A 7,883-nucleotide genomic window follows, 5' to 3' on the forward strand; every position below is an offset into this window, starting at 1 on the left:
CTCGCACGATGCTGAACAAACTTTCAGAAACAAAGTTCACACAAAAACAGAGGCAATATGTCTTTAGAGGGCCCCACAAATCATTAAGATGCCACTGGGCAAGGAGAGGTTGAGTTATGGAAATAGACCGAGGTGAGCTAGATAAATAAAAAGATTACTTTCCCAGGGGGTCCTCTAGAAGCTCGGTGCCCAGGTCAATTGTCTACTTTCCAATGCCTTCAAACATCTCGCTTTCAATATAGAAGGATTCAGGTAAGAAAACACTGTTTTATAAGAGCATTGCTGTCGCAGTGCATCCCTTACACCAAGCATGCAGTGGTAGCTCGTAATTATTAATAGTGGAGAGTCAACAGGCGCGCGCGTGCACACGTGCATGCATCCATACTGTCCTACCATTCACAAGCACATACACGCACACACACCCATCTACACACATGCAAATACACATATTCATACATGTACGCACACATTCAAACATTAAATAAAAGGTACTTGCCGAGCTGCAGTGATGACGGCAGGACCACAAGGAAATGAACACTTCGAGGAGCGAAAGGAAAACTAGAAGAATCCACAATCTCCTCTCATTGGCAGACCTTCTCATCGGTCATCCAATGAGAGGAGTACCTTCCCTAACTCATCACAGAATGTAATGGTCTCATTGAGAGTTCCTGACCCCGCCCCTCTATTTGACCAGGTCTCACTCAGACAGTCAGTACAGGGTACTTCTGGGCTTAAACCTGAAGTACCCAGGTCTGATTTTATCGGTAAACAGAAGGAGATGATGGACGGAGCGCTGAAACTTTTCAGAGTCTCGCCGCCAGTCACAGATCTGGGTTGAATCCATAATCGGTTTTTAGCTCACTTCGCCACCCCAGTTCAGACCCAGCCATATGCAAATCAGTCTTGACCCTGTTTCTTATGGGAACAGTCCAGCCCGAACTGCCAAGCCAGGTCTTCCCAATATCTTCTCTTCTACTCTCACACTCAGAGGTAGTATTATGGGCATCTAACATAGGGTAGCTGGTCTGCAGCCATGATCCGAAAGAACAAGGCAAGCTCACCATTAACCAATCCAATTGGTCCAGGTCTGCCCTGGACCCGAAACAAGCATCCCTTGTTATATATGAATACCAGGTAAGTGTGATCATATAGATAGGCTGGCAGAGATTAGTTCATGTTAGATTACAGCAATAGGGATTTAAAGAGCAGCGGTTGTGATCTGTGAAATGAAGTATCAGCCAATTGCAGAATTGCAATAAGAAGGAGTGAGGCAGACAGGCATGATGAGCCTGAGAGGAGACGATTGTTTATTAAACTACTATTCTCAGTGTCTCAATGTCACCCCTCTTGCTCAATTTGTCCTCTCCCAACCTCTTTCTTTTCTTTTTCTATCTCCCTGCCCACGCTCAGTCTAAGCCTCTCTCATTCCTCCTATCACTTTATCCTTCTCCCTCACTCGCTCCCTTTTCTGTGTCGATCTCTCTCGCTTTCTCGCTTTCTCTCTCTCGCTTTCTCTCTCTCGCTTTCTCTCTCTCGCTTTCTCTCTCGCTATTGCTTTCTCTCTTTCTCTCTCTTGCTTTCTCTCTCTCCCACCCCTTTTTAATTCCTCTCTCAGCCTGTCTGTCTGAGGTTTTTACTGGCAAGGAACAAACATTGTACCTCCTACATTCGATGCAGGGAAACACAAAACAGCTACTGTTTGGAACCAGAGATGCTGACTGTCACCCGCCCACAAATTGATGAGGGCCGTTAGCCTTCTCCCCCCTAAATTATGTGAAAGACTTTGGTGGCAGGCCAGCTTCATTTGTCTTAAGCTTAGGACCTGAGAACACACACGCTGCATTGAAAAATGTTTTATTGCCCAGCCTTAGGTTAAACATCTTTAGAAATATTCTTCAGTGACAAGCAGGAAAAATATTTTTTTTTCATGTAAATTAAATATAATATGTATCTTAAGACATCTGTAACACGAAAGGATATTTGTAATTTCATAATTCACTACAACACAGACGTATATTTCTTGGTCTAGTGTGTACTATATGAGAACCACAAACATAAAAAAATAAATATATACATAAATAAATAAACGGAACTAGAACAACATGTCAGGAGCCTTTTCTATTGTGTCCTACGGGCTTAAACAACAAGCACTGGCAAGAGGTTTGGTCCTGGGCAAAGTCTGATGGTTTTTTAATTTTTGCAATCATGCAATATACAAAAAAAAGCCGGGCAAAAACATAAAAAAGATGTACCTGCTAAGATGTGGCGCTGTTCTGCTCTCCTTCCACTGACACTTTTTAAGCTGCCATGCGCCAACCTACGCACCCTTGCACCATAGTGCAAGGGTCTATGCATTGTGGTAAGCATAGTTTTGTGCAGGAAGGGGTCCTGTTGAATGCAGCACACATGTAGAGCGTGAAAAACGACGAGAAATGAAGAAAAATCTCCTTGTTATGCCTGCCTCATGGAGGTACAGGATTTTGGTGAAAATTCTTGTCGTCTTAAATTCTTTGTTGATAGGGATTTGTATAAAAACCCATAGGTGGTTGCAAGGGAACGGCCATGCTTCACCCATGGAACAGCCCATTGACACAAAGTGGCACACGGAAGCACACTGTGCAGCTTTGTGCTACTTTTGTTTGCAATTTAACACAAATTACAATTTGTGCGGGATTGTAATTACCGAAACAACCCTTTCCTTCAGATATACATTAAAAAGTAATGCAAAGTCTTTGAAAATCTGGGCCTATGTGTATTGACAGAGTAATGCGATAGCAGTGGGAAAGTGTAGTGAAATAACGCTCTTTCATGTTAACCTGTAACATGACTGTTTGGTTTCAGTGTTTGTTATTCATAGTTAACCACAAAGATTCGAGGCTGAAGATCTTTGTCTGAGGTGAGTGCATTATTTGGCTCCTGTCCTTTATGGTTATCATTTTGTTTACAAAGACAGCGCCAAATATGCCGGAGATTGTTTATACATACATGTGATCAAGACTGCTTGTAAGCGGTCGAAACGCATACTGGACGAGGCGATGGCCTCTGCATAATCTATGGACAACACGTAAAGAAACAAAAATAAAAAATATTCGCACCTTACTGGATTCGTGCCTGCTTCGCAAGGAGTCTGTGATGGGACATTCAAAATTCGGATATATATATATATATATATAAATATTCACTCACTCACTCACCCACCCACCCCCTGCAACATATGGCAAGACCTCTCCCACTGTCAGTCTCAAGAATAGGGAGGAAAGCCATCGAATCAGGCAAGGGAAGTGAGATCGACAGCAAAGCCATCCAGTCATGAGGGGTTGACCCACAGCCCACTCACTCTATGTATATATGTAATGTATTAGGATCAATAGATCTGGCCAACAGATAGCTGCCACTGTCTGGAGCTGAGACCCACAAACGGTTACCATATGGAATATACATGCGCTCCAGTCCGGCAACGCTAGGCACATTGGAGACAAAGGTCAGTGTTAACGAATTATTCAATTTATGTCTAACTGTAGGTGCCCACTTTCATGATTGCAACCCTTTAGAAAAGAATATCTAGGGATGGGTTTCTAATAACTGCCAATGTGTCAGGGACATTTATTTGGGCTCCATTTCTATGACTCGCATGCCTGGCAACAATTCTGCCGATGCCACCTTGGCATGGCGGACCTGCCATTTTTGTTTTTTTCCCCCCTCTAAGTGAATCCCACTGTGCAGACAGGATGCCTGTGCCGAAACTGCAGTTCGACAGACAATCTGCCAAAGATCCCTAAAAGTTCCATATGAACATATTCACCTTGGTGCTTAAATACTGTTTTCACTTCTTTCTCATGTGCAGAAGCTTGGACTTTTAATTCAACAAAGCACACCTGATGAGTGTTTTGCTGCTCCATAAAGTTATCCGTCTTAGATGACACAAGGCTCGTTTAAATCCAATTTTCATATCTAATATACAGTGGTTCAAATTTCAGCAGTTCAGTCACCAAATTTTGTCTTAGGGAAGTGAATTTATCTATTTGCACCCTGTTTTCATTTTCTGACAAAATTAGAAGTGACTTTCTTTGCGGCCTTCCCCAGTGGTGAATAGTGCAATAGGGGCCAGAATAGTGCAATAGGGGCCAGATGTACGACAATACCAACTTGCGAGCCGCAAATTGCGTCGTTTTGCAACTCTCAATTTGCGACTCGCAAATAGGAATGTACAACAGTGTCTCAGACTCTGTTTGCGATTCCGAATGGGGTCACAAATTGCCTGCCTCAATAAAATTCATGAGGCAGGTGCTATTTGCGACCCCATTAGGCTAGCACTCCCAGGGATGGTGGCCAGCAGACAACCATGTCTGTGACTGCATTTTAAATAAAGCAGTTTTATTTTTACATTCAGCCAGTTTTCCTTAAAGGAAAACGGGATACATTTGAATATTTTTTTTTTTTTTAAATGAAACGTTACCGTTTCTTTTTTTAAGAGCAGGCAGTGGTCCGTGGGACCACTGCCTGCCCTTAAAAAGTATTTTAACTGCCAGTCACAAAGAGGAAGGAGTCCCCTGGGGACCCCTTCACATTTGGCAGTGGCTTACCAAACATTTGAAATAGGTGGTAAACTGCGAGTGTTTTACGGCCGCAAATCAATCTCACATTTAAGTGTTAGTCCCTACAAAGAAGCGAAGCCCTTGGCACACCCCTTCGTAATAGCGAGTCGCAAACCCTATTTTGCGAGTCGGTAATAGGTTACCACTACCGATGTCAACTCAGTTTCTAACAAATCGATCATTTACCTCTTCTAATTGTACATCCAGCCTTGTGACTTTTCCTGTACGCTTCAGAATGATTACTTTCTGTGGTGACAACTTCCAATGTATAAATATCCAAACAGTTCCTTCCTGCACACAGTATTGCTAGTACTTGCAAGGAGTTTAAGGGTAGTCGTGAATGTGGAGGTGCTCTGCCCTGTGATAGACCAGACGTTCTATATTAAATTTAAAGATACAGCTCTTCTCATTTTGTAAGGCTGCATTGTTCCATGCGGCAATAGCGTGGCTGGGCAGCCAGACGAGATTACGGTGTATCCTGCTTTTGAATACTTTTGAAGCCCGAACGCCGCAGAAATCATGGACCGAGGGGGAGCGAGGACTACAGCTCCCAGACTGCCCGGCACGTTTTGCGTCATCCTGCGCCCGGAGGCGCATAAATCATTGCCGGGCGCTGCATCTTAAACACACTTTCCTCTTTCAGAATTGGTCTACAGGAATTGTGAGCTTTGACTAAAACTTTGTCTTTTTATTCTCCAGTACGTTGACATGAGGGCTGAAGAAAGCAAACCGGAACCAGGCGCCGCCGTTCTTCACGGTTGCAGGTAACATTACATGAAGAACAACTTGGAATCTATGTGGTAACAAACCTCACATGGGTTGTCGAGGTATCCATGGATGTGTGACAAGTTTTAGTGTTGCACGTGGGTCTCGTCTAACACACACAGGGCCTGATTCACAGAACTAACTTAAGACAAAATCCTAAACTTACTACCATTTTGGTATTCACAGAAGGCACTTACTCATTTCGGTATTCACAGAAGTTAGGAGTCCTAACTTTAGGACTCCTAAATGCCTTCTGTGAATGCTGAAAGTCTTAAAATTAGGCTTTTTCTCAGTTTAGGAGTGGTAAAGTTAGGACTCCTAACTTTAGGACTCCTAAATGCCTTCTGTGAATACCGAAAGTCTTTAAATTAGGATTTTTCTCAGTTTGGGAGTGTTAAAGTTAGGACTCCTAACTTTAGGACTCCTAAATGCCTTCTGTGAATACCGAAAGTCCTAAAATTAGGATTTTTCTCAGCTTCGGAGTAGTAAAGTTAAGAGTCCTAACTTAACTACTGCTAAACTGAGAGACATCCTAATTTTAAGACTTATGGTATTCACAGAAGGCATTTAGGCGTCCTAAAGTTAGGAGTCCTAACTTTACTACCCCTAAACTGAGAAAAATCCAAATTTTAAGACTTTCGGTATTCACAGAAGGCATTTAGGAGTCCTGCAGTTAGGAGTCCTAACTTTACTACCCCTAAACTGAGAAAAATCCAAATTTTAAGACTTTCGGTATTCACAGAAGGCATTTAGGAGTCCTGCAGTTAGGACTCCTAACTTCTGTGAATACCGAAATGAGTAAGTGCCTTCTGTGAATACCAAAATGGTAGAAAGTTTAGGATTTTTTTTTCTTAAGTTAGTTCTGTGAATCGGGCCCATAATGTCCCGTGGCTGGCTGCGCTCTAGCCGCCCTCCTGGGGGTGGGGGCGAAGCATGATAGCCATATTAGACCTTGATCATCGTTGCTTTAAAATCTGAGTGCAGACTGGACTCCTGAGTCAGGATTGTCCCTTTCCAGTTTGGCTCTTTTTCCCTCGAGACTTTTACTGCTGTAATGTTCTTCGTACTTTGCAGCCAGTTCTTAAGGGTAGAGCAAGGACCGCTCTCCACAGTGGAATTCACAGTTGTAATCCATCACTATATTGTGGCCGACACACCTAGAACCGCAGTTAAATGTAAAGTGGGTCTTGCAGATCTACTCCACATGTCTCGTGTCAGACTTTCAACTCAACGTGTAGCTTAGCTGGTGCGTTGATTGATGAGTTTGTATTCGCTTGCACTGTTTATAGCGGTCACATTTTTTCCTGGTTTTTGTTTTCTGAAGGGAGTGTCGCAGAGTAACTTACATGGAACAGCCTATCGGAATGCACAGTCTCTGGTAAGTATGTTTTTTTTTTTTCGCAGTCTGAACTAAAGTTTATTCGACTTAGCTGTAGTGTCTCGAAACTCTTTAAGGCGGTCCGTTTTATTGAATCAGAGCTCGCTTGCTGAACCTATAAATGCTAAAAAAAAAATGCTGCTTTTGAATGCAGCCTTTAATTGGTGCATCTAAACATGGTTCTCCTTCTATTATGCGGTGACTCGAGAAATGCTGCGTTCCGCCAGGAGGGTTAAGTGAAATGATGGCTTTTAACATCTTTCGGGACTGCAACCAAATGATAACACCTTACGCTGATCACTTAAAACTGACTTGTGTTGCTCGTGTCTCTGTTAAAACACGGATTTAATGGCGGCTTTTTGTCTCCTACAGGGGTAGACTTTCGGCCGAAGTGAAACACCAGATCAGTGAAAGCTGAAATTCAGGTAATTTCCAGCTCTTTATTGTGGGGGTGAGCGGAGTGCCGGCCCTAACGCAAAACGTGTCCACTGGTACCAAAACATTGCCTGTGACCCGGGGCAGTGAAGGGTGGTGCAACGTGTATGTAAGCAGGGCAAAGTGAAATGATGGCTTAAACATCTTTCGGGACAGACAAGCAAATGGTGACAAAACGTAACTCTGATCACTTTGCACCCCGGGTCCAGGTAACCCATCATACTGTGCATGTCGTAATTATGATTAGTGAAGTAGGTATTTCTAGGGCATTTCACGTGAGCAATGCATACTGAGTGGATATTTTAGTGTGAACAACTGCAGTGGCTTTTCTATTCTGTATTTTCTGAGCACACGGTCAGTCTGCACACTGAATACTTGAGCGAAGACATTTTTCCCTTGAAACAGAGGGGGCGGGGCCAAAATGGTGTCTCATGAAAAGTACCATGGACTTCTCTGGTGCATGCCTCATTGGTTTGTACATTTGGCGCTGTCGGTATTTCATACTTCTGATGAATATAGTCTTCTCTGGCTACAACAGTTTGTTGTGCCACGGTGACAAGGAGATCACAACAATCAATCAATCAGAGCACTTGTAAAGCGCGCTACTTACCCGTGAGGGTCTCAAGGCGCTGAGGGAGGGGGGATGCTGCTACTGCTCGAAGAGCCAGGTCTTGAGGAGTCTTCTGAATGTGAGTAGGTCTTGGATCTGC

At 43.4% G+C, this 7,883-nt stretch overlaps 2 non-coding genes across 2 annotated transcripts; both read left to right on the top strand.

The window, feature by feature from the left end:
* Positions 1–6,972: 6,972 nt before the first annotated feature.
* Positions 6,973–7,041, top strand: LOC146834845 (small nucleolar RNA SNORD2). Its single transcript, XR_014960876.1, has one exon. It is a non-coding gene; the product is annotated as a small nucleolar RNA SNORD2 (small nucleolar RNA).
* A 253-nt stretch (positions 7,042–7,294) lies between these two features.
* Positions 7,295–7,366, top strand: LOC146834846 (small nucleolar RNA SNORD2). Its single transcript, XR_014960874.1, has one exon. It is a non-coding gene; the product is annotated as a small nucleolar RNA SNORD2 (small nucleolar RNA).
* The last annotated feature ends 517 nt before the right edge of the window (positions 7,367–7,883 follow it).

Source organism: Triturus cristatus, chromosome 4_2 (genome assembly GCF_964204655.1).
Source record: "Triturus cristatus chromosome 4_2, aTriCri1.1, whole genome shotgun sequence".
NCBI classification, from domain to species: domain Eukaryota; kingdom Metazoa; phylum Chordata; class Amphibia; order Caudata; family Salamandridae; genus Triturus; species Triturus cristatus.